Genomic DNA, 25,252 nt, shown 5'->3' with positions numbered 1-25,252 from the left:
GGGGGGGGGGGAGAAGAGAGCAGCATTTTAATATGTTCCTTACATGAAGGAATAAATTCTACTTTCTCTGTTTATGGATTGGGCAACCTGTTAACATGCTGCTGGCTGAATTGCCCTTGACTTAAAACAGCTGAAGGCAATAAATTCATGTTTCATATGAGGTGACTCATAGGAAAGGCACTTTCCCCTTCTCCTCACTTCCACTGGTTCTTGAGTGTGCTTATTAAAAACTCAAGATTGCTATGTCTCTGATTTAGTAATTCTGGGGTGTGGCCTGGGAGTTTGTAGTTCAGATCAGTTCCCATGTGATACTGAGGCTAACTGGTCTGGGATCACTCTTAAAGAATCATGATCCTAAACAGTATGATAAGATTCATGGTTTTCCTCAGTACTGGGGATAGAGCCCAAAGGTGCTCCGCCCTTGTTTTTCTTTAAGATAAGTTGCCCAGAGTGGCCTGGGACTCCTCCTACCTCAGCCAGCTAAGTACCTGGAATTATAGGCATGCACCACCACGCCTGACTCTGATCAGACTCTTTAAAGAAAAAATTATGTGTTTCTCTCCTTAGGAACCTTCCATAGACCCCAGTTACTATTACAAAAAGGTCATAATCATAGCCCAAATTTCAAGACCTTTAACATCTGATCTAGTCCCCCACCACGTCTTCCTAAATTCTAATTAGACTCAGGAGAACACGCTCCATCCCTTGGAATATACTGACCCTGACCCACTGCAGGTGTTCTCATATAGTGTCTTCTGCCACCCTTGCTGGAGCCAGGTCCTATACATGCTCTAAGAAACAGGTGGCATCATGGTTCTTCGTCTATCAAGAAGAAACCCTGGTGGTCACAACCCTCAGTCTACCTTCTTGGCAATTTACTCATAACATTCGCAAAGTTCTTCTCATCTCCTTTTTTGAAGAAAATTGACAACCTGCAATGACACCTATATTTTGAGGAACAATGTGTCAAGCCATGTGGAGTCTACAAAGAAGTGAAAGGAAAATAGAAAGAAACCTGCTCTGTAATTGGCATGATTCTCCTTTGAATAATTCATGTATGCAAGAAATTCTAGTTTTTGAGGATTCATTTCAACAGTAAGCCTTTACATGATTGACATGGTAGGAAATTTAAGTGCAATCACTTTAGACCAGTCTCCTCCTCTTGGGCTCATATACCACAGTCCAGGGAGCTTTAAGTGGTGTCTGGAAAATTTTCAAATTCACTAGTATTTTTATTATCCAAGCCCACCCTGATGGGTCTCAGCTTCATGTCAGGTTTCAAATGTAATAATTCCTATTGAAGCTGGAAATTCCATGATAAGGGTCCTGCCTCCCTGAAGTCTGATTATTTATTTGCATACCTGTCACATGTGGCCCATGTGTCACAATTACTCTTTCAGAACCTAGACCTCTTTGTCTTGAAAAACTTTCATAAATAAGACAGAAAAGCGTCAAGCTACAGACTCTGCTTTCCTGTGTGTTTAATTTATTGCTTGCTATATTGTTCATAGACTGTCCCCAAGCAATGGCAAACAGCCATTGGCAGCTTCAGACTCACCTTCTACAGATTTGCAAACAGAGGGATCCTTTTTTTCCAAGAAGTGTTCTCATTGGCTGACTTGGATCCATGTCAGCCCAGGCCAATCATAGTGATCAAAAAGGATTGGCATTCTGAGTGGCCAGATCTGGTTGATAAGCCTGTCTCTGGAGATAGAGGTGGAGTCAGCCCCACTCAAGTTGCATGGTGGACAATGGGGAAAGTGTGGATATCCAAAAGGAAAGGATGAGTTGTGTTATCAAGAGAAAGAGAACTGGGCAAAGAGAAACCATGCAACTGTTGTTGGAACTCAGAGACTCAGTCTTGGCAAACAAAATGATCATAGCAAAAAAAACAAAACAAAACAAAACAAAAAAAAAACCCCAGCTTTTTCTTGGTACAGTGAATGAAACTAATGCTCAGAAAGCTTAAAGAACTTATCCAGGTTTGCAAAGACAGTTAGGAAAGAATGACCTTACTTTGTTTTTCATGCTTTCTAATATTTCTGGATCCTTCAATATTGGGAAACTGTCTCTTTCTTGCTAAGACAATACATGTTCAGAATGAGTTGGTTTTACTTTTCCACATTCCTCCTCTATTCATCAGAAGAGATACATTACAGAGTTAGTGCAGTACACATGGTAGGGGAATGTTTGTATATACCTCCTTGTATATTCTTCCTCTCTAAAAAGTCAGCAACTAAAAGTAATTAAAACAATGATGAATCATTCCTGTGCTGTCAGCAGAAGATGTTCCTTCAAAGCAGCACGTCCTTTGAGTCAGTACTATCTGCTACTCATGCATTCATTCTCTGTAGAGTGGGTGTTGTGGTTGTGGAAGACATGAGCATTCTGAATAAGAGAAGGCAATGCAGAAAAACATTCATGAAACATTGCAATGTAAGTATAATATTTTATTAAATGTTATTATGGTGTGATTTTACTTATGCCAATATACATAAGTATCAACCGAAGAGATATTTGGAAATACTGTAAGAGTGTTAATAGTTTTTATATTTGAGTGTAAGAATTATGGTTAACTTGGTTCTTTTATACTTTTTGAAATATTTAAGGAAGTTTTATAATAAGCACATATTTCTAATATAAGCATACATTTCCTTAATTTTAAAACACCTTTGATTATATGACCACCATAGAATTAAGAGCTTCTTTGTTTAAAAAATTCACTCTTGCTTTATTAATATTTTTAATTTTCAAACCAAATGTTTGACATTCTTGAAGGGAAATAATAAAAAAATTGTGTTTTTTTTTTTTAAATCAAACGGAGAAGTAATAGTATGAGATCATACTTGGTTACAAATTAATGGTAATATTCTATACAATGTGGATGTGTCAACATTTAAAAGTTTCAACATTAAAGTGGACATCTGCCATTAAAAATAAACACAAACTGGGTGCCAAAGTTGTAAATTCACAGACACTGAAATAAATAAGCCCAAGGGAGTATGTTTCAAGCACCAAAGTTTCTACACAATGTTCATAAACCAATCCAAATGCCTGGTACAAAAAAAATGTAGGAAAAAGAAAATGACTTCACTTCTTCACACCACAGCTGTCTGGTGCTGTATATGGTCGCTATACAGACTCATGGCTGACCACTTTTAGCAGTCAAGATCATCAATGAAGAATTGTATGTATCAATTATCATATATATTGAGACAAAATACTTCCCAGTTGGATGGTGGGTACCATAGTTGGGTTCTTTCCAAGCAGACCTGTGACATAAGTTATCCAGGAGTAGTCTCTTGTTCATGCTTCTAGACAGAGAAATCTTGTAGTATTCTGAGAAAATAGCCCTCATGCCCCAAGATACAGATGGGCTGATGATGGCAACGTGAGCACACTGACAGGTCCAGGGAACATGAAAGGAGCATGTCCATGAAGTCAAGTCCAGGAAACATGACTATGCCCATGAAGTCAGCTCATTCCCCTTTACATCCCAGAACCCAGCACATTTCCTTCTCACCATTTAATCAACATTTCTTATAGCATTCTGTTTTTAGCATTTTCAAAATGAGTTTCTACACTGATTTTTCTACGGAACCCTTGATATTCACAAAATTCATTCACATACTAACTTTTCTGAAACTGCCACATTGAGGGGTGTCCAATCTTTTGTTGTTGAGCAGCTGGAATTCTGAACCTGTGATCTAAGTGGTCCCCTATTTCATCAAACCACAGTGTCTGAGCTTAAATGGGTAAGTACAATGGCCATAAAGGACACATGAGAACTGAAGACCCAGCAACTGACAGGACCGGGGATTAACAACCCCACAAAATAAGAAGTCACCTGGTTTTCTTGACAAAATGCATTGGCCATTTCCAGCAGGGAGGAGAAAAGCAAATTTATTGTTACTTTTGAAAAACTTTGAGTCATTATTACTACCTTTCAGCTGCCTCAGACCCAGATTCTCTTGACCATCCAAAGAGCTCACTATTAACCAAATTTATACACCCACCTGGATTCCAGGAATGCTAAAATATGGGGAAGAATTTTTCATCTTACAATAAAGAGGGGAAGGTCCCTATGTGGATATATAAGGGTGTTTTTTTACAACAGTGCACAACATAAGTTTCTAGGGTGAAAGGATCTTTATCTGAGAAAATGCTTGATTGAGCCTGAGTGAAATAGGAAGCTCCAGGCTGGGTATAGGCCAGATGCAGTCACTCTGGGTAATAGATGAAATCTCAACTCCTGAGCAATGCCTATGGAAAGAATTGAACTGAAAAGAGCTGATAACTTCAGTTGGCATGAACTGAGCAGATGAAGACAGGAAGGTACAGGAAGTCCCCAGTAACACTCCACTGTGGAGAAGCAATGCCTACTTGATCCTTGACAAGTTGTTTCTATTGGTGGAAAGCAAAATGCTGCTCTTGTGTTCTGAACTATCTTTTCCTTCCCCAGTTCAGGAAGCCCCATTATTCTAAGGAATACTTTGATATGTGTGTGTGTGTGTGTGTGTGTATTTGAGATGGAGAAAACTAAAGAAAGGAAATGAGCTGGGATTCAAGTCAAATGGGGATGTGGAAAGGCACAGAGATGGCAAATGATGTTCCAGGACCTGGGAGGATATAGTGGCCTTGAGAACATAAGGTCAAGAACTCACAGCAGTAGTAGGGTGAGGATTCTGTGCATCTACAACCAAGAGAATTGGACCTGTTAGGGCCAGCTGAATCTATATATTAAAGGTCTAAGGAGCCGCCAGTTGAAATTGGGTGTTCATGTGTATATGAGGGTGTGCTGCTTACCAGATATATTAGAACACCCTAGAAAAATACTTTTTTTTCTTAATAAACTTCTTATAAAAACATAAGCTGTATACTTTTGGCACTTCTAAAGTAAATACCTATTTCATATACTACTATATAGGCAAGCTTATATTTTCTTCACTTTTTTGCATTGCCAAGCACTTATCTTTGACTTCTTATACACAATATGAGGCAGACCCATTTGTCAACGATGATTTCCTTGTTTATTTCAGCTTTGGGGAAGTGATTGAATCACAGGGGATCTAACTTCATCTGTGGATTAATCCATTGATGAATTCATAATTTGTTGGCATTATTGGGAGGTGATGGACACTTTAGGAGATGAGGCCTAATTGGAGTTAGTAGGCCACTAGGGTTATGCCCAGAAAGGTATATCTTGTCCCTTGCCCCTTGCACCTCTCCACCACTTCTTTCTATTTCCAGGCCATCATGAGGTGAGCATCTTTTCTCTGCCACACCCTTCCACCATGATGTACTGACTCATCACAGGCCCTGAAACAATGGAGCTGTTGAATTATGAACTGAAACATTTGAAACAATGAGCCAAAATAATGTTTCTTCCTTTAAATTGTTTTTGTCAAGTATTTTGTCATAGTGATGAAAATCTAACACAATGGTTACTGAAAGTTTTTCTGGCATGATATGTGCATCATTTTTAATGGCAGTTAGCTTTGGGTAGTGAACCCATAGATGGTAACTCTTTTTCTTTTCCATTTTTCCCCAATTTACCATAGAAGAAATTTGCCTCTCTAGCTTTTATCTCAGCTGTATACATTTCATTTAAGTTTAGTGTATGGAAAAATGCTCTGGTACAAGATTTAGAAGAATTAGAGGAGCTGTGACCTAGTCAATATTCAGTAACTTAGCAAGTCATCTAAACTTTGTGTTGTAGCTTCATCATCTTTAAAATGGGCAAATGACTTTTTTAGCTCCCCAAGGAAGAAAGAACCCCTTCTCTTTCTCTCTATCTGCTTTCTCATCCCTTGTAATCCTGTCACCTAGCACAAAACCAGTCTTTTTATGTTGATTATTGTTTAATAAGTAACATGGTGTTTAATATAAAATAGTAATTATTATCACTAAACACTAATTATTAATAATAAATAAAATGATAAAGTAAACATAGGCTTAGTGTTTAATAAATGTTCACTGGCCTACTCAAGAAGCAAGGTAGGCATGAGTATTTTTAATTATTTAGGAAGGTATTAAGCTAAGTGATAATTATTATATAGTCAGGATTGAAGGGCTCCAGTAACTGGATTGCCAGAAGAATTCCCACATGGTCATACTCTGTTGCTTTATTGGTAAAAATAGTGTTAATCAGTTCCCTGTTAAGGGTTCAAGTTTTTGATCTAGGAATCCCTAAAGATTCATGGCTTAAAGGTAAAGCAATCAACTGCTTTGGTATGCATTTATTTATTTAAATATTTCACAAGTAATAATGTTCATTATATAAAAATTTTAAAATCATTTGCATAAGGAATAAAATAAAAATCATTCTATAATTGTATTACCCAATGGTAACTTCTATAAAGATTTTTATTGTATCTCTATAGAAATGAGAGAGAGACAAAAACATAAAGGAAAAGGAAATATATTTTTATGTATTCATATATCACGTTTTTCCTATGCAAATAAGATTTTGTCAGCTATATTCCTGTTCACTTTAATTTTTCATCTTATATATCATGAGCATGTTTCTACATCAATGTGCTTACTACAACAACATTCTTAATGGCTATCCTGTATAGGTATGTTTCCTTATCATATTTTATTTAACCAAATTTTTTAAACAGACATTTAGTTTATTTCTTGCTATCAGAAATATCCTGAATTAAAACCCTTCTTTGAATTAAAGACCTTCTTTGTATATATTTCTGTCCTTAGGCAAATACTCTTGCCCAGTAGTACTGGCAAGCAAAGAATTCAACAGACCTCCTGGCAGATGGTCTTCTGTGTTTCTACACATGGGGTCAACTGATACTTGACTAAACTGAATGTCCAATTAAATCTAGAATTAGATTCACTTTTCCTCTCATCCATTTGATTTACTATTAATCCATATGGATTAAACAATCTTTGTATTTTAAGCAGAAATTGCTTTCTTTATATCTCTCCTCTTTCCTTCCTCTACCTAAATCCTACAAAATGATATTTATGATAAATATATAAAATGTAAATTATCAAAATATTGAACTATGAGCTGCATACAAATTATAAATTCACTTATAAGTACACTGTTTTAAGTTTGAAAGCTCTTAAACATCCTCTACCATTTGTAGGGCCAGTCATTTTGTATACAAAAAAAACCTCTTGTAACTTTCCCAAGGTCACATGGTTATTAATGGCAGAGCAGAAAATAAACCTGAGGTTTCTATAAGAAGAGGGGGTGATAACAACACTGAACAAAACTCAGTTTTTATTCCATTAGACAAAAATACATGAGTTGTGTTAGAGGACCGCACTTAATTGCCCACAGCCTTTGATGTCTGCAGCATGTGTGTGAATTCCCTTTGGAGAGGGAAAAAAATTAAAAACATAGAAGTCTTTGCAGTCTGACACAGTATGACTTACCATTTAATGCCAGTTCACATCTATCTTTACTCTGGGATGATTCCTGAGGCAACAATTAAGTATGTGGCCCCAGAGACAACCTTGCTGCCAAGAGGGATTAAAGAATTTGTGAGTCACTTCTTATACCGTAGAAAGGGTGACAAACAAATGATGTTGTGCTCCCAGGCTTATGAGTAGTGGTTAATTGGAATCCCGTAGTGGGTGGGGGAGTGGTTGGTGGCTTGTACTCTTCCACTCCTCTTTAGTAAACTGCATAGACATGGGATGAGATCACCTCAATTTCTTTTTCTAATTAAAAATATAATTTAGAACTTTTTATTTCCTTTATCTATCTTACTTTTCAATAACAATTAACAGACTTCAACAGTATCCAAAATATAGGTGTTCAATAAACATTTTTTGATTGAAGAATAAATGAATAAATGAATTTATTAAGTACCAAATATGTCATATACTCTGCTTTAAGGACTCAGCATACAGTAATGGATGAAACAAAAATCTCTGCTCTTATTAAGCTGGCATTCTAATCAAGAAAAAAGGGCAGTAAGTAAAATGCATAGACATCTAAAAGATAAAATAGGCAATAAGTAAAATATTTATAAGGGCTTTAATGAAAAGTAGATCTGGGGAGAAAAAAAGTATATATGGAAATATGAATGATAATTTAAATCTTAAATTGGGGTGTCAGGAAATGAACATCTGCCTCTAATATTTGCAGGGCTTAGGACAAGAATACCAATAAGCCTACATACTTACATAGAAATATTCTAAAATTAAAAATCAAAAAAATAAATTGTTAAGTAAAATATATTATATCCTCATATCTTTAAATACATAATGTACCAGTCCTGTTTAAGTGAATAATCAAATAGAGAACATAAATCCGGACATTTTTTTATCTTTACTTAATGAAATTGATCCTATTTTTCTTTATGTCAGGAAAATCCCTATGTAAATAATCAAATTTTTGAAATAATTTTGTTCTAATCATCTAAAAAATAAAAAATAAAATGTAATTATATTATAAATAATATAATAATTTTTCATCAAAGATTTAAAATAAATGCAAGACATTAAATAAAATATTTTCCATATGCCTTAAAAGTTATTCTATTTTAACGTATTTAAAATTATATACTAACTTAAAAAGCAAAAGACAATTATAATTTATGAATAGTATTTTGAGCTCAAATTTATTTGAAGCTGAAGTCTAAAACTTTTATTGAAAATGTCACTAAATCATTTAAAGCAGTTTTTAAAATTTAAAACTATCCATAATGTTTTGCTTTGAATATCTAATTTTCAAAGAAAATCATTTTTACATTTCATACCTGTTTCATCTCATCTTACATATACACAGATGTTATAAAAATAAAAAATCTTGAAGTTTATAAATTATTTGTCAAACCCTAATGACAACCTTCTTGAATATTATGCTAATTTATGAATATCCCCAGAACCACATATTTGAACATAAAAAAGAAACAAGGAAATGGATTTTCAACATTATTAGTAAATTAAATTTCATTAAACAAGACACTATTACTTTCATGTGGAGAGGAAGGATATAACAAGTTAATTAAATTATCTTTTCTCTTCCCCACTACATTTATTATATATTGGTGTAAAACAAACTACTGTAAAACTCAACTACTCTACACCACCAGCATTTGTTTCTGCCATTTCTGTGAGGCAGGTATATCTTAGCTGGGTGCCTGTGCTTCAAGGTCTTCATGGTGGATGTTAATTGGGTCATGTCTCAAGGCTTCACTTGGGGGAGAATTTCCAGGAGCCCTACAATGGGACCACTATGAATAAGTCTACACAATAGTGTTAACACCTACACAAACATTCTACTAACCTCCTTGTAGCTTGTAAAAATGTCTGCAGGGACTCCAATGACACTTGGTATAGGAGACTGTGATGGAGGGGCTGTTAGAGAATGTGATAATATAGCTATCCAAAACACAGTACCTTGAAAATTTTACAAAAACATGAAAACGAAGATAGAGCTTTCCCCATGCTTTTGGAAAAGTCTTAATATTTACGTTTCGCTAATTTCTTAATAAATTCATTTCTATTCTCCATCAAAAGAAACCAAGAGAAAAAAAAATCCCACATGAATTAAATGCTCTAGTACAGAGAAGCTCTCTTAATATTCAGAATTCAATAGATATTGAAATTATCTTTTTATTTTAAAAAACATAGTCACTGTGTAACTTCATCTTTCCTGAAGGAAAGAGTAAGCAACATGGATTAGCCTTGTCCCTACAGTTTGGTGATTTTCTTTTGAACAGTTAATGTCTCAGGCAGGCTGATGAAGACTCAAATTTATCTACCTGCCTCTGAAATGATGGAAGGTCCCTGCTGTCAAAAGACCATTGGTGGTGAAAAGTAGGTACAGGTCTGGTGTGTAAGCAATGCTGCCACTGGTGGCTGCAGGAGGTGGGGCCCTGTCATGGAAAAGTTGGAGCACCACCTACTCTGGAGCCTCTGACATAGAGAAACTTCTCTATCACAAAGGAGGCTGAGCTTAGTTTTCACCTGTGATTCATAGCTAAGTTCAGTCCTCCCTGTTCACTTTTATTAACTTAATAGGGTATTAATGAATAATTTTCCCTGATTGTACCTTGTCCTGAAAATGAAATCTTGAAAAAGGACAAAGAACTCACTCAATGGCAATGTCATCTGCCATTCTTTAATTAATTACAGTGCCCCCAGTAAGACCCAGAAGGATGAATATCCCATCTGAGTGCAATTACATTATGTCTGCATGAATGGCCTGCTTTTAGCAGTTCTGGGCTTCCTGTTTCTCCATGTGTTATAAAATTATATACAACTTGAACATGTCAGAAAACAAATCAACGGTAGATTATAGGAACCAAACCCAAAGACAGGCTTTGGAATTCTATTTTACAAATATTCCCTGGAGGGATTCTTGTTGTTTGCCAAAGTTAAAAACATCTTAGTGGCATTTGAAGTAAAGTAATTAGATGTAGGTTGTAGAATTATTTCATTATTTTGTATCATAGTTGCTTTTAATAAGTCCCAGATTAGTCCAAAAGCTGGGACTTTATTTCCAAATTATTTTGAAACGTTCTTGGTTTCAAATTCACTGTCTTCTTTCTTTCCCTAGGAAGCCTAATGTTCTTCACATCATGGTGGCCCAATCTTTGTTTTAAAAAATATGAACATATCAAAAACTTGGCACGAGAGCATATGTGTATTATTTCATGGCATTATTTTCTTACTAGCCAACACGGCAGAGGTAGAAAAAAAGAGTTAATATCAATAATGCAAACTAATATGCAATTCAGATCCCTGTCTCTGTGACGTAAGTGTAAGACTTTCTTGTAATAGTAAAATTGGGGGAGAATAGAAATCAGCTTCTAAGAAACTCAGCATCAGTCGAGCCATATGTATGAGTAACATTCAGTACAGGTTGATTTCTGCTGCTACTTTTACTGGCAAACAATGGACAACTGCCAAAGCCTGTTCAACCCACACAGCTGTTTTCAATGATTCATTTCCCCTGATTTCCCAGCTGACCCATTCAGAAGGAGAATAGCAGTTTTCAAACCCCTGTTGCTAGCCTCATAGCTGCAAGGAGCCCTCCCCTTCAATTGTGGGAGCATTTCAAAGGCTAAAGTGAGAGACCATTGTCCTCAGAAGCAAAGTTGTTTCTAAAACCTGAGTGTAAAAAGGCAGAAAAGGATGAGAAGAAGCAGGGAAATATTGATTTTATGGTGAGGTGCTCACCATGGTTCTGCTTCTCAATATGGCTACGTCTCTTGCTTTCCCTCAAACCACCCTGACTTCAGCCCGACATTCCAACCTCTCTAACGGTTTCCCAAGCATAAAAGGTTCTTTTGCCCACTACTATCACTGCTTTTCACACTGGTTGGAATGCACTTCCTTCTTGGAGAAATTTCTGCTATTTACAAATGGAACCCAAGAATTACAATCTCTAGAAGCTGCTCCAGAACCCTAAAAGATAGGTTAGATGGTGCATTGGGAGTAGGATGGCCTCCAAAGGGATGAAAATTGACTCTTGAAAAGCAGAATTTTCTCTCTTTTGTATTCAGATTATACATCCAGTACATAAGCACACAATTTGCCTGTGTTATTAAGATTTCATTTTGGGAGGAGTAATTAATAGAAAGTGTTTAAAAGGAATCTATGAGGGGGCATAAATGAATGAAAGGTTGAGAAACCCTAATGACAAGTTCCTTTGTCACCCCTGTACATACTATTTAGCTTGTTTTAAGTCACTGACCCTGGATAGTTTGCAGATCAGGATTTGATGAAGACCCCCTTTTCCAAAGTCCCTTCTCCCTACCCCACTCAGGATTATAAGCTCTTTGAAGTGTGCTGTGCTCCACTACCCCTACAGTCCAGGAACAGTATTGGTATGCAGCAAGCACTTGGGATATATTTATTTTTTTCAATGGCCTTGACCAGATCATGATTTTCAACCCTACTTTAGACAGTTAACCCATTGTACTATATGAAAGAGACTTTGAACCCTTCCAGTTCCTCCAGCATCCTGTGATTTAAGGAGATGCAGTTTCATGAATTTTTACTTCATTTATCAACATCTAAAGACCTATTGACTCAAAGGTGGATTTATATTGCTGATGTTTCCTGTTCAAATATCCAGTGGGTACTTTGGCTCTGCCATTGTGAGGTATTTGACATGCTCTATTTCCACACAGAAATATGTTGCACCAGCAGAGTAGCCATGTCTGTCAAGGGTAGCATTCTCACTGTAACATGGATTGAACCAGAACTCTGGGTGCCAATTTGCAGCTTTCTATACTGGGACAGATCCCTACGATTGCTTTAAATTCCTTGAAAAGTCAATATTGGAAAACTCTTCTTAAAATTAACTGTATATGTCATGGTTTGAATGTTTAGATCCCCTCTAAAATTCATGCTGAAACCTAATTGACAATATCCTAATTGGAAAAAGATATACTCCATGTTTGTATAAATATGTCAACATAGACTCTTCTGTCATTTATAACTAAAAAGATTTAGTTTTTTTAAAAAGAGGTGATACCTTTAGGAGGTGATTAAATCCTTTGTCTATACCCTCTTGAATTGCATTAATGCCTTATAGAAGAGGTTTCATGGAGAAGTGGCACCATTTTTGCCCTTCTGCCCTCTGTCATGTCAGGACATAGCATCTGATCTCCAGAGGATGAAGCGAGGACCATCTTATTTATTTTTTTTTTGGGGGGTGTCAAATAACATGTGCTTCTTGTGGGTATAATGATTACCTTCACTTATTGTATTTTTTTTTATTTATTAAAGAAGTTTCCTTGTATGATAATTAAAATTTTACTTGGGAATTGAAATATTTTTATTGGTGCATACTTATTATCAGAATAATGGATTTTAGTATGACCTATTCATATGTGCATATAACATACTTTGATCATATCCATCCTCCATTATTCCTCCTTACCCTCCCTCCCCCACCCTTTTGATCCCCTTCCTCCTAATCCCCTTCCTGTTTTCTAATAGTCAACAAGGTGCCATCTTGAAGCACAGAGTAGCTTTCGCCCAATACCAAACTTGCCTGCCCTTAGACTTTCCACCCTTCAGAACTGTGAGGAATAAATTTCAGTTGATGGTAAAAGAGACTAAGAGTATACATCATTTTTTTGCTTGATGTGTCTGTTTTATTGCTATATCACATTATAATTATGTTGAGGAAGATAATGGTAGAGGATAGCTCTCATGGAGTATGTACCATCTCAGTCATTTTGCTAAATGCTTTTTATCCATAGTCTCACTTAATCTCCTAAGAGTTCTAAGATGGACATATTATCCATCTTCTTATTTACAGATGAGGAAACTAAGATAGAGGCAATTAAACAGCCCAAGGATTCAGGGCTGAAAGTGAGAAAGCTAGAACTCCAGTCCAGGAAAAGTTGACTCCAGAATCAAAGCCTTAAAGCACTATGCCAATTAGAAAACAAAAAACCTGTTTCAAAATTACATAAAGTGTTGCATTCTAAAAGCATCTAAATGATGATGATGTTGATTACTGTCAACATGAATGAATAAATGAACATTTCAATTTGCAAAGCAAGGTGAAATTGTGGCTCAGATTTAATCTATAACTTTCTAGCTACTGATTTATAAAAGGAAAAATTAACTTATCTCCAAATAGTAAGATGTTGAAAAATAGATTCCAGTGAAAATATTGAGACTCTGCATAGCTAAATATGTTGTTAGAAGTTGTTGGTAGAAAAGTGTTGAGAGTATGTGGGGGAGTTGGTGAACAGAGAACTGGGAAGAAAAGACACATAATTCTAATTATTTGCTTTAAAAAAATTCCCATTGCTTCACTCCCATTCCAGTTGCAAGCATGAATAAATTCTTTTCACAGGTGTTGGTGTTACAATAGAATACTAGTGAATTTAAAAAAAAAAAAAAAAGGGAGGAGACATGGAAAGTGACTGCATGCCTCAGAAAGAGTGAAATTAGAATAGACCTTCCCTATTTCTAGGGTACATGGCATTTTCCATGTGACACCATTTCCCTTGGCCCACTTTGGAAGATGGAAGTTTTGTAGCTTTTAAAGGGCAAGAGGGAAGGAGTGATTGCCTTAAATTTAAGTGAAATTTATTTTATAAAATGATTGCCTTAAAACAGAGGGAGAGGGCAATAAAAGCAGAATTCAACTGTCTAGCTAAGAAATTCATCCTAAATGCAATTTCAGATTTCATTCTCACCCTGGAAACTCTTTTCTTCCCAAGAAGTTCTTTTGTAATCAAAATCTTTTTTCCTAAGTCATATTACTATTGCTGGTTTATTTCGCTCAACAGGTAGTTTCTGGGGGGAAAAAAATCAGTGCACTGAACTGGCTTAAGACACACTATTGCAGCCTCCTCCACTTGGTAGAAAGGTATTACTGGACAGATGATTTAACTTCCTGACCCTCAGTTTCCACATGCATCAAGATTGGTAATAATATTTACTTCTAAAGATAATAATGAGTTGAATGAGGAAACACACATATAGTTTTGGCTCAGTATTTTCCACTTGTGCTTTATCCTTTATTCTTCAGTCATAAAATAATTTGATTGTCAAAATTTTCAGAAGGCCTTTTCAAACTTCATTTTCTGTGGTGGTTAATTCCTATTGTTAGAAATATTTTTTTATACACTCAGTTTGCTCTCCTGGTTGAATTTCCTGTGAGATTTCCACAGATCATCAGAGAATAGAGACAAACAGGAAAGACGAGGAGAAGGAAATACCACGGTGTGGTTTTATGTGTACAGCTGACCACTGCTGCTCATGGTTTGAATTAAGGAGAGTTGCAAAGTCAACCACCAGACAGAAACTTCCAAAGTCACTCTGCAGGCTTGTGCTGAACAGATGTTTCTCCAACACGCCAGCTGGAAAGGATGATGGAAAAATTTGTAGAACCCAAAAAAGAAAAAAGACACCAAGGGTTATAAAAGAAAAGATTCTTCTTCAACTCTTCTTTTTTTTTATTTCTAGGGAATTTATCAAATATATCGTATATGGTACATTTTGCAACTCTTTCAGTAACATAGGGTATAACCAATTCAACTCCATTTTGCAGAAGAGAAAACAGAGATTTCAAAAAACTAAGTAATTTCCCCAAGTCTAATTAGCTAGTAAATAGCTAGGGTTTGGATTCCAACCAGTGTAGGGGCTCCAAAAGCTGTCTACTTTGCATGCTGAGTCCCAATGGTATATGAGCCAGGATGTTCAATGAAAAGTAGTTAAAGCAGAAATAGGGAGTGTATTAATTCCATAAGCAAATTATGGGAATGAGTAGAAAGAACTAGTTTTAGAAATAGTCTTAATGGATATATACATGGCTGGCTTGCTGATACTCCCCCCACATCCTTCATCCACTCTCTGCCACCTTCCTTCTCTTGGTAGATTCCTTCTCTCCACCGTCATTTCCCATCTCTCTGAACCCATTGCTATACATGGTTTCAGAGTCACATCATACAAACATATAACCAGGGACACAAAACTCTCCCAAGCTTTATCCTAAAGTAAACCATTTTAAAGTGGGCTGTTATTGATCTAGTTTGATTGAGTATCCATTTCTAAAGCAGTAAGAGATCAGGTGGGATGGTTGCAGTGACTGGTTAGCTAGGTCATCTGCCTACACTTGTGACTCAGCATTAGAAGTGAAAACCTTCTTAAGAACCAAAACACTGGATGAAGCAGCATTTGCCAGATAGAAGGGGATTGTTGTTTGGGGCCAGGCAATATGGTAAATGACCGCTCTCCAGCAAGGGAAATGACATGGGTCTTGGAAGTTGGTAGAAATATGTTTTAACTTTGTTCTGCTGCTTCCTAAGAATATGACATTAAACTTTAGTCACTAGAGTGAGATACACAGTAATAAATTGGAAAACTGCCAATGCTCAATAATGAACTGATAAATGAATTGATGATAAAGTTTAGGTAAATCCTCAGTTCTAATATTAATAAGAGTTTGGTTATTAATTTAAAATTGTCCTTATCAGGACTCTGATGAGATATGATTTCATAACTTTTTCTAATCTCTTGCACTTTCCCCAAGTCATTGTTCAAGTAGAGAGGGAAGATGCTGGAAAGCAAGGACAATATTTCTACATCTTTTCTGCTTCCAACATACCTAGCAAGGAACTGGGAATAACATGGTGTTGACAGCATTTGCTTAAAAATCACTTACTAACTTGAATCACTGAAAAGGCAGGAGACAAATCACATTGGCAGTCCTTTCCAAACCTTATCGATGTTTGTACTAGTCCTCAGTGAATAATGAGAATAGGCATTCATGCTGTTAATGTTCACTTTTATTGAAAATGTGCAAATAGGTGCATTTGACGACTTTTTCATCTAAACTTGTAGGTAGGGTTATGTTAAATAGTTTTGATGTTAAATAATAGTATTGCCTTGAAAATGTAGAATATTATGGATGTTCAGCCTTTGAAACACACCTTGCATTATTAGCGCCCATTATTTAATTCCTGTTCTCTCATGATCACTTTGATACATTTCCATATATCAATTATGTTAATGCTGATGTTCTGAAGTAGCTTCAGCCAAGTGAATTATGTATTGTGATGGAAAAGAACTTAAATCTAAATTTAAACGATTTACATTTACCTTTTAAAAGGCAAATTTGAAGTGATCATTAATGAGCCACCCCTATATAAACTCTAATTTTGAAATTCTATTTGAATTTTATATTTTGCACCACACACACAAAAAATAAAGCGTCATTATTTTTGCTGAATTGCTAGGTGCCTGTTATCCATGGTGTCAAGACATGAATTGGTATTTCTTCTCCTTTTGTCAATGGGCTGGAAACCCTCTTCCATGAATGCCATGAACTCTGGGTGAATACTTAAGAGACACAGGTGACTTGAAGGTACCTATGGTTTATCTGGTGTGTGTGTGTGTGTGTGTGTGTGTAGAAAATTCAAGTGCTAAACAGGCTACTACATTAATTTGGATGCCAACAGGTTTTTTTTTTTTTTTTTTGCATTAAAGTGGGAGGCAGGAATATTCTATATTACATTTCTGATTATGCTTCAAATGGCTTGAGTCCCTTTTCTTCTAACACTGTTTGCTGTCTATGAACAACTTCCCGTTGCTCCAGAATGTAGTCCAAACTGCTTACGGTGACCCTCAAGGAGCTATAGATTCCTGCCTCTGTCTACCTCCCAGGGACTCATTTTGTGTTGTTTTCCCCACCCTGTCATGCTCCACCCACATTCTCCTTCACTTCCTGTGATGAATATACCATGCTTCCCCAGGTTAAATCAGAAGCTGATTAAATCCCCTCTGCCTGGAAGGCTCTCCCTTCCACTCCTTCACCTGGCTAGCTCCTGCCCTCTGTAACGTTTCTTCTTAACTAGCAGTTCACTGAGACTTCCAATATAGCTGTTCTAGCTTTGACTTTCTAGAAGTCTAAGGAAGGTATATAACTGTTCTCTTAGTAACCAATTATTTCATCTGGCTTCTAGTAGGAAGCCAGAATAAAGAGCACAACTTTTACGTTCCTTAAATACTTTGTGTTTCTTCTTCTCAACACTAGTTCCTCAGAGAACAAAGTCAGGGAAACAGGAACTAAGAAAGAAGAAGAAAATAGGCAAAGGCTTCAAGGATAGAGTCAGCCACAGATGAGCCAACAAATCCCACAGCTTTCCTAGGCTACTCTGGATAACACGAGTAAGATGCTCTTCACATGAAACCACATTGGGGAAACCATCCATGAAACTACTCCATCCATCCAGGCAATTGCCAGTCCTTGAAGTCTGTGGGGTCTTCCCATGGCTGTGAGTATTGAGCTCCTTGTACCGAGTGATGTGCACTCTCTTGGTCCCTACTTACGCTTAGCATTTTTAGCCAATGCCTTTCTCTGTCTTTATTTTAATTAGTTTACATAGGTGAAGAGTGTTTGTGTGTGCCTGTGCATATGGATCCTGAGCACTGTAAATGCATTTCAACTTTATTATTTTCACCCACAATTTTCTACACTCACAAATGTTATTTTCATACTGTTTCTGAAACTTAACTGGTCTTATGTAAAAATAAAAGGAGTGCAAGCCTTGAGTTGAAGACAGTTTGATAAGGCCTTTTACAAGGGGGGAGGCTTATCTTCATATGCATAAGACCACAGAGATATAGCCAGTCCCTGCAGGACTCTTTAACAATTGATGGCAGTTTAACAACATAGCAAATTAATTTAGTTATAACATTTTCTTGACTACTTAATTCTCTGAACAAATACTAATGTCTATTCAATGAATGGGAGTACTTTGTTGGTCTCTGACAATATCAAAAGATATAACAAACTCTCCACATTCATGAAGTGAACTGCATATCAGCTGGTCATAAACAATGCAAAATAGGCCAGGCACTGGGGCTCGCAATGGTAATCTCAGCGGCTCTGGAAACTTAGGCAGGAGGATTGCAAGTTCAAAGCCAGCCTCAGCAACTTAGTGAGGCCCTTAGCAACTTAATAAGACTCTGTCTCTAAATAAAATATTTTTAAAAAGGCCTGGTGAATAAAATATTTTTGAAAAGGCTCAGTGGTTAAGCATCCCTGGGTTCAATCCCCAGTACCAAAAAAAAAAAAAAAAAATGCAAAATAGACTCCATCAAAGAAAGGACATAAGTTATAGGCAAAGAAATGTCCATCTAACTTTTCATTCTTTAGCAAAGAGTACAACTGTTCTTATTTAAGCTTTCCAGGAAATAAAAAAGTCTATTTTGTATACACACACACACACACACACACACACATTTTCTGCATGTGTGAAGACATCAAAACACATAAAATACAGAGGTGGCAGGGTGTGGTGCTGGCACTTTATATTTCAATAACCAGTTCCACAGGCAGTTATTTTGCAAATAGATTTCAAAAATTAATTACATGAATCAAAACTCGATTTAGTTTCCTGTATCAGTATTGATCTTCACCTACACAGATCAAATTTATGTTCTGCTCTTTGATTGCTGACCTCCTACTGCCTCTCACATCCCTAAATTGAGTATGCACATATCTACATACCACATGTTGGCTCAGAGTAGTCCTTTGAAATAAGAAGTCTCCAAAATCAAATACAACAAAGCAGAAATGAAGTTCACTTATCCTTACTTTTACTTCTCATTATACCTGCTCCTGAGAACTTGTGGTTTACCCTATTTTCTTTTTAAATTTGCATTTGCTATAAACACAAATGATGATTGCATTAAACTGTATAGTGCCATGTAAATTGATAAATCACCGTGTTCTTAGCATGGCATTTTAACCCATGAAAATTAAATGGTAACTGTTCTAATCAGCTTTTTCTCTGCAGTGACTAAAAGGTCTGACCAGAACCATTGAAAAGGAGGAAAAGGTTATTTGAAGGCTCATGGTTTCAGAGGTTTCAGTCCATAAGAGGCTGGCTCCATTCCTCAAGGCTTGAGGTGAGGCTGAACATCATGGTAGAAGAGTATGGCAGAGGCTAGAAGCTCACATGATGATCACGAAGCAGAGAGAGGTGGTAAGCTCAGCTCACCACCAAATATTTACCCCAAGGGCATGCCCCCAGTGACCCACCTCCTTCAGCCACACAGAACCCACCCTCAGTTCCCACTCAGTTAATCCCATCAGGGGATTGATTGACTGATTGGGTTAAGGCTCTCATAACCCAATCACTCCGCCTCTATGCCTTCTTGAATTGTCTTACACATGAGCTTTGGGGGGACACCAGTTATCCACACCATAACAGCAACTGAGGATTTTAGAAGCCGTTTGAGAAGCTGATAGGAAAGTGACATGGGATATCAGTGGAGAATGCTTATGATTCCATGAGGAGGGCATTAAAATATAGTAAAAAAGTTAATATTTGGGGGAAACTGAGTATAAAGTAATCAGGAGTTCTTTTTAATTTTTATTGTGATTTGTTTTGAGTCTGAAATGATTACCAAATTTTAAAAAAAAATACTGAGTAAGATTTTAAAGGAAAATGACTCATGTCCATTTAAGATGGTGACTACATGGCATGATTTTGAGGAAATATGAGGGGATTAGCCAGATTTTACAGGTAAAAATCCCCAGTATGGACCAATCAGATAACATCCCACTCCAAAGCTCAGTTGTAATTAACACACACTCATCCCTGCTTAGTAAATCCTAGTTAAGATCTAAATAAATTCAAAATCCAACTCCTGTCTTCCAACTCACCACCAGCAAAATAAAATCATGAACGTAATGAAAAATGAATTATAAAGGATTTCAAATAAATTTTGTTTTGAACACAATTCTAGCTACTATCAAATATCTTGGCTCACCATTACCAGAAGAATATGTCAAACAAAAGCAACCCAATTTAAAAGGTGCACTTCAGTAATCTCAACCGTGTCGTAATCAATGTTTTTTGTTTTTTTTTTCCCCTTTTTGTTACTGGGCATTTTAATCATCTCAATTGTCTCTGGAAAACCCATCAGGCATCTACAACCCATAGCCCTGCCATCAGAACTCATAATTTTGCCTTGGGAACAAAAGCCATCTGCACTGTAAACATAGCCTGGTGCATTAATGTGCAGGGGAAATGACTGTGCCCTCTGCAATGTTTCCTAATCCTTTATTCATCTCAACATGGTGGCATTTTATGGCTTCCCTCGTGAGACAACTCCAATTATTCTCACAGTTTATCTAGGTTTCTGGAAAAATCTTTTGGAATGTTGCCTTCCTACCCTATTTCCCCTGGTGATCAGTTTATTGAGGGATACATTTTACCTGTACATTTTTATTTCTTAGAAAAAAACTATTCACTAGACATTCGTTTTCCCCATGGTTTCCTCAGAGAGAGACACAAACTGGGAAACTATAAAATAGAATAAAATAAAGTGGGACACTAAGATAATCATGCAGTTTGATTCTGATGCCCTGACCTATTTTTAAAAGTCAAAGCAAGAACAAGTTCTGTTTCCCCTCCCCAGCAATTCCATGGGGATTTTTCTCAGTGCGGTGATAATATGAAGTATAAAATAGCTCTCTTTATTGTTGGGAGGGAATTTCAACTTTTTAAATTTTAAAAAAGAAACAACTATAACTGTTCTTTAATTCTCTAACCGCCTTCTCTTATCTTAGTTCAATAGTAGGTGTAGCTGCCATACCTTGGACTCAGATACTGTGAGCAAGATCTCTGTACTTTCCAAGATTCCTTAATCTTTGGAAAGTTTTTGAAAAATTAAAAACTCAGAATTTTACTTTTCAGATCAGGCCAATAATTATCTGATTATAAGGAATGGACTCTTTTTTTTTGAGGGGGGGGGGGGGAAAAACTAGGAACTGTTTGAAAAACAATTTGAGTACCATGAGGAGAATGTAGTGTAATTTATTCCAAAGAATGCATTTACTTGAAAAACTTACCAACTGATGTCAATTCCAAAGAATTCATAAAAACTGGGCCCATAAAGAAAAGAGACAGTGAAATTCTAAGATGCTCTGAATCTTTCTTTTACTCCCTTTTTCTTCCCCAGAGTGCTCTCCCTGCAACTGGGTCTTTGCATATTCTTTCTCAGTTGTACCCATTGATTTGGGGGGAGCTCATCTTTTCTTTATTTCTTTTCTTGTAATCATATTTCAGTATATCCAATAATTCAAAGAACTGAGTCAATATAAGGTATATTTATTAATATAACAATTATTTGTGCCTGACAATGGGCAAATATTTTGTGGCACTGGGATAAGAATGGACAATATAAAGACTTTGTAGATAGGAGATGGAACACTATAGACATGAACTGCATTTTAGCAGGGACTTGCTCTAGTTTCCGCACATTTGAAATGTGCAGCAGCATAACATGGTAGTTAAGAAGAGCTGTTCTGGAGCCACATGGCCTGGATTTAGTCCTATTGTGACCAGCTGTGAGACTTCAAATGAGTTATCCTCTCTGGTCCTCAGTTTCCTCATCTGAACATTGGGAATTGTTTCTACCTCGGGGATTGCTTTGATGATGAAATGAAGAAATTTATGTCAAGTACTTAGAAGAGCACCTTCATCCCTTAGACTTTGTATATGATCATAGTATTTATGATCAATACTATGAAAGTTTCTAGGAGTGAGGGGATTAATTCTACCTACAGAATTTTCAGAAGACTTGCGTGAGAATTGCTTGTTTAAGGAGACACCAAGAGCAACTACACAGGTTCTAAGGTTCAACTCAATACTCTTTTCCTCAAGTTCTTATCCTTCCGCTTTTATAAGAAATCACTACTTCCTGCTTTAAACAAATGTTTTAAAACATTTCAGAACTTCCCCATGCGGGGTCCTGGTTTTGAAGAAAGTGGTCTCAATCATGTCAATTATTTCAGTAGAAAGGCATCTGGAAGATCTATCTTTATTTCCTTTGTCTGCACCTGGGCTTCACAGTGATGGAAGATGGTAACCTAAATGTGCTCAAAACATTCTGAAACAGGCCACATTGTCAAGCAAGTTTGACACGCTTGCAGAGAATGAGCTTTGTCTGGCTGGACTGATCCACTCTTAATGATTACAGTCTGTGCATACCCAAGTGGTTTAGGCCATCAATTAACTATTTTAAATGAATTCTGGTCACATCCATCCAATAAAATGTCTTCTATTATGTATCAAAAAGAAAGCAAACCTCAAGTTTGGTGTGTTTTCTTTTCCTTCAGAAATTCTGGGATGTATGATTGCTGAAATATTAAAATGAGAATATTTTGCAGGTTGAAGCTACTTCATATTTCTATTAACTTAATCTTGATCTTGCCTGGGGACAAAGCTTTCAAATATGTTAAAGAACATGAACTTCAACCTTTGGGGGAATGAGTATGTGAAACAGCCCTCGGCAGATGAGAGGATGACATCATGAAGATCCTTCTAACTACCTGAGAAAAGAGTTGGAGACAAGCAGGAAGACCCCCTTGAAGGCTGTTGTAGTAATGGAAGTTCATTTGTTAACTTTTTTTTTATTTGAAAAGGATTTTAGATTTACAAGAAGTGATAAAATCAGGACAGAATAATCCCATGTGTCCTTATCCCCAGCTTCTTTTAATGATAATATCTTACATAACTTATAATGCATTATAGAAACCAGGAAACTGACTTTGGCACAGTGCTATGAACTAGAATATATGCCTTACTCAGATTTTATCTGTTTTTGCATATGTCGAGTTTTATGAAGTTTTATCACATGTACAGATTCATGTAAATACTACCACAATAACCAAACAGACCAAAGGAGAGTTGATAAGACCTTGAGCAAAGAGAAATGGAGAAAACAGGACAGAGTCAGTAAATATCAATGAACTGTAATAGTGAAGAGCTTAGATTCTGGAGCCAGACTTCCCCAGACTGAACCCCTGCTCCACTGCTTACCAGCTCTGTGACTGGATGCTGTGTAACTTGTCTGTGTCTCAGTTCTCTTATGTGTATATGATAATAGTACTTCCTAGAGGTGTAGTGAGAAATATATTAGGAAAAAAAGAGCATACAACAATCACAGAACAGTAGTCAGTATATGTCAATTCTATGAATATGTTAGCTTTTACTGTTAAGTGAGATCCAATACTGGTGGAATGTAGAGCTGAATTAAAGGTCAAATCTTGAGCTTGTTACCTGGTAGATGGCATAGGTACTGCTGATGCAGAAGGATGGGTTTGGTGGGGGAAGATGTCAGTAAAATTTGAGGTGACTTTTTATACACATACACACAAAAAAATAAAGAGTTAAAGAGAATTTGTGGTGGATATGAGGTTAAATAAATGTGTCAAATTTGTGTCCCCTACAAAGTCTAGCATGAATTTCATCAGAAAAGAATATGGGTTTTTATGGCAATATTCTGTAAGAGGTACTTTTTCTAATCTACGTGGTTTTCCCAGTATATAACATCTGCCTGATAACAAACATTAGTACACAGGATACAGTGCGGTTTGGGAAATCCCTCACAAGTATTTCAGGGAGATATCAGTCACCTTTCCTGGCCTTTCAGCTTACACAGTATTGGCTGATGCTTTCAGGAACCATGACGTCATTTCTGCATCTCCTCAAGTGGTTCACACTCTGAGAAATAACTTCAGCAACTCTCTTTCTACAGGCTTAACTATTGTTGCTATTAATTTGATCCTGTAACAGATCACTGCAAGGTTGAAGATCCCTCTGATGGCTACTCTTTGGTGTGTACTCTATAGAGATCTGCTATTCTCTCCTGGCTCTATGCTATGGTGAAAAGTGGCAGTTTAAAATACAGTGCTGCATTTCTCTGGAGATAATGGTCTAAAAGGTGGACACTTGTGTTAAGATATAACAATCCAGTTATGTCTTCCAGGTGCTTAAGTCACCAAGAAGTAGAAGGATGATAAATCACATTACCTTCTGGAATACCTGCTCTGTCATTTAGTCTTTCTTTCTATGAGCTACTTCTATATCCTTTGAATGCATTCCTTTTTCCTTGAATTAGTATTGTTTTCTGTTGCTTGCAATTAAAGAAGGTTAACTCTTAAATGACTATTAGCAAAACTATACTGTCTTATAGATTACAAAGAGGTGAAAACTTTGAAACGTCAATTTGGCGGTATGTGCCAGTATTATACATGTGCTTACATTTGACTGAGTAATTTTACTACTAGTAGTTTACCCAGGAAAAAAAAATCCAGACAAACTCAAAAAGATGTATACATGGGATGGTTATCAACATAATATCCATAAACTAAATGGGTACATTTATGTATAATGAAATATATGATTATTGATTGCATAAGTCATACCAATAGAATATGAAGTGATTAAAATGATGACAAATACATATTTAAAAGTTAGAAAGGAATTCCATGAAATAGCAAGTAGTCAAGTATAAAATATCTTGCATAGAGCCAGGTGCAGTGGCACACACTTGTATTCCTAGAGACTCAGTAAGATTGGAAGTTCAAAGCCAGCCTCAACAACTTAGCAAAGCCCTAAGTAATTTAGTAAGACCCTGTCTCAAAATAAAAAATAAAAAGGGCTGGGGATGTGGCTCAGTGGCTAAACACCCCTGGGTTCAATCCCTGGTATCATAAAAAATAATGATAAAATAAAATGTCTCACACAGTTGGTTAATATAGCATAGTTACATGCATGTGGGTGGTTGTACATGCATGTATATATGTGGGTATGTGTACAAACTAAGAAAGAATTTTGAAAGAATATGTGTGAAATATCAGGGATGGGGATTATCTCTGAGTGAAGGGTTTCATTGTATTTTTATATTTAGTTTATATTATTTAAGACTTTCTATACTGTATCATTTATTAGAAATAAGATTTTGCAGATTTTTTTGAAAAATGGAAATATCTCTTTTT

Source organism: Marmota marmota, unplaced genomic scaffold (genome assembly GCF_001458135.2).
Source record: "Marmota marmota marmota unplaced genomic scaffold, marMar, whole genome shotgun sequence".
Classification (NCBI taxonomy): domain Eukaryota; kingdom Metazoa; phylum Chordata; class Mammalia; order Rodentia; family Sciuridae; genus Marmota; species Marmota marmota.
The sequence above is the reverse complement of the archived record's forward strand: the minus strand, read 5'-3'. Positions refer to the sequence as shown.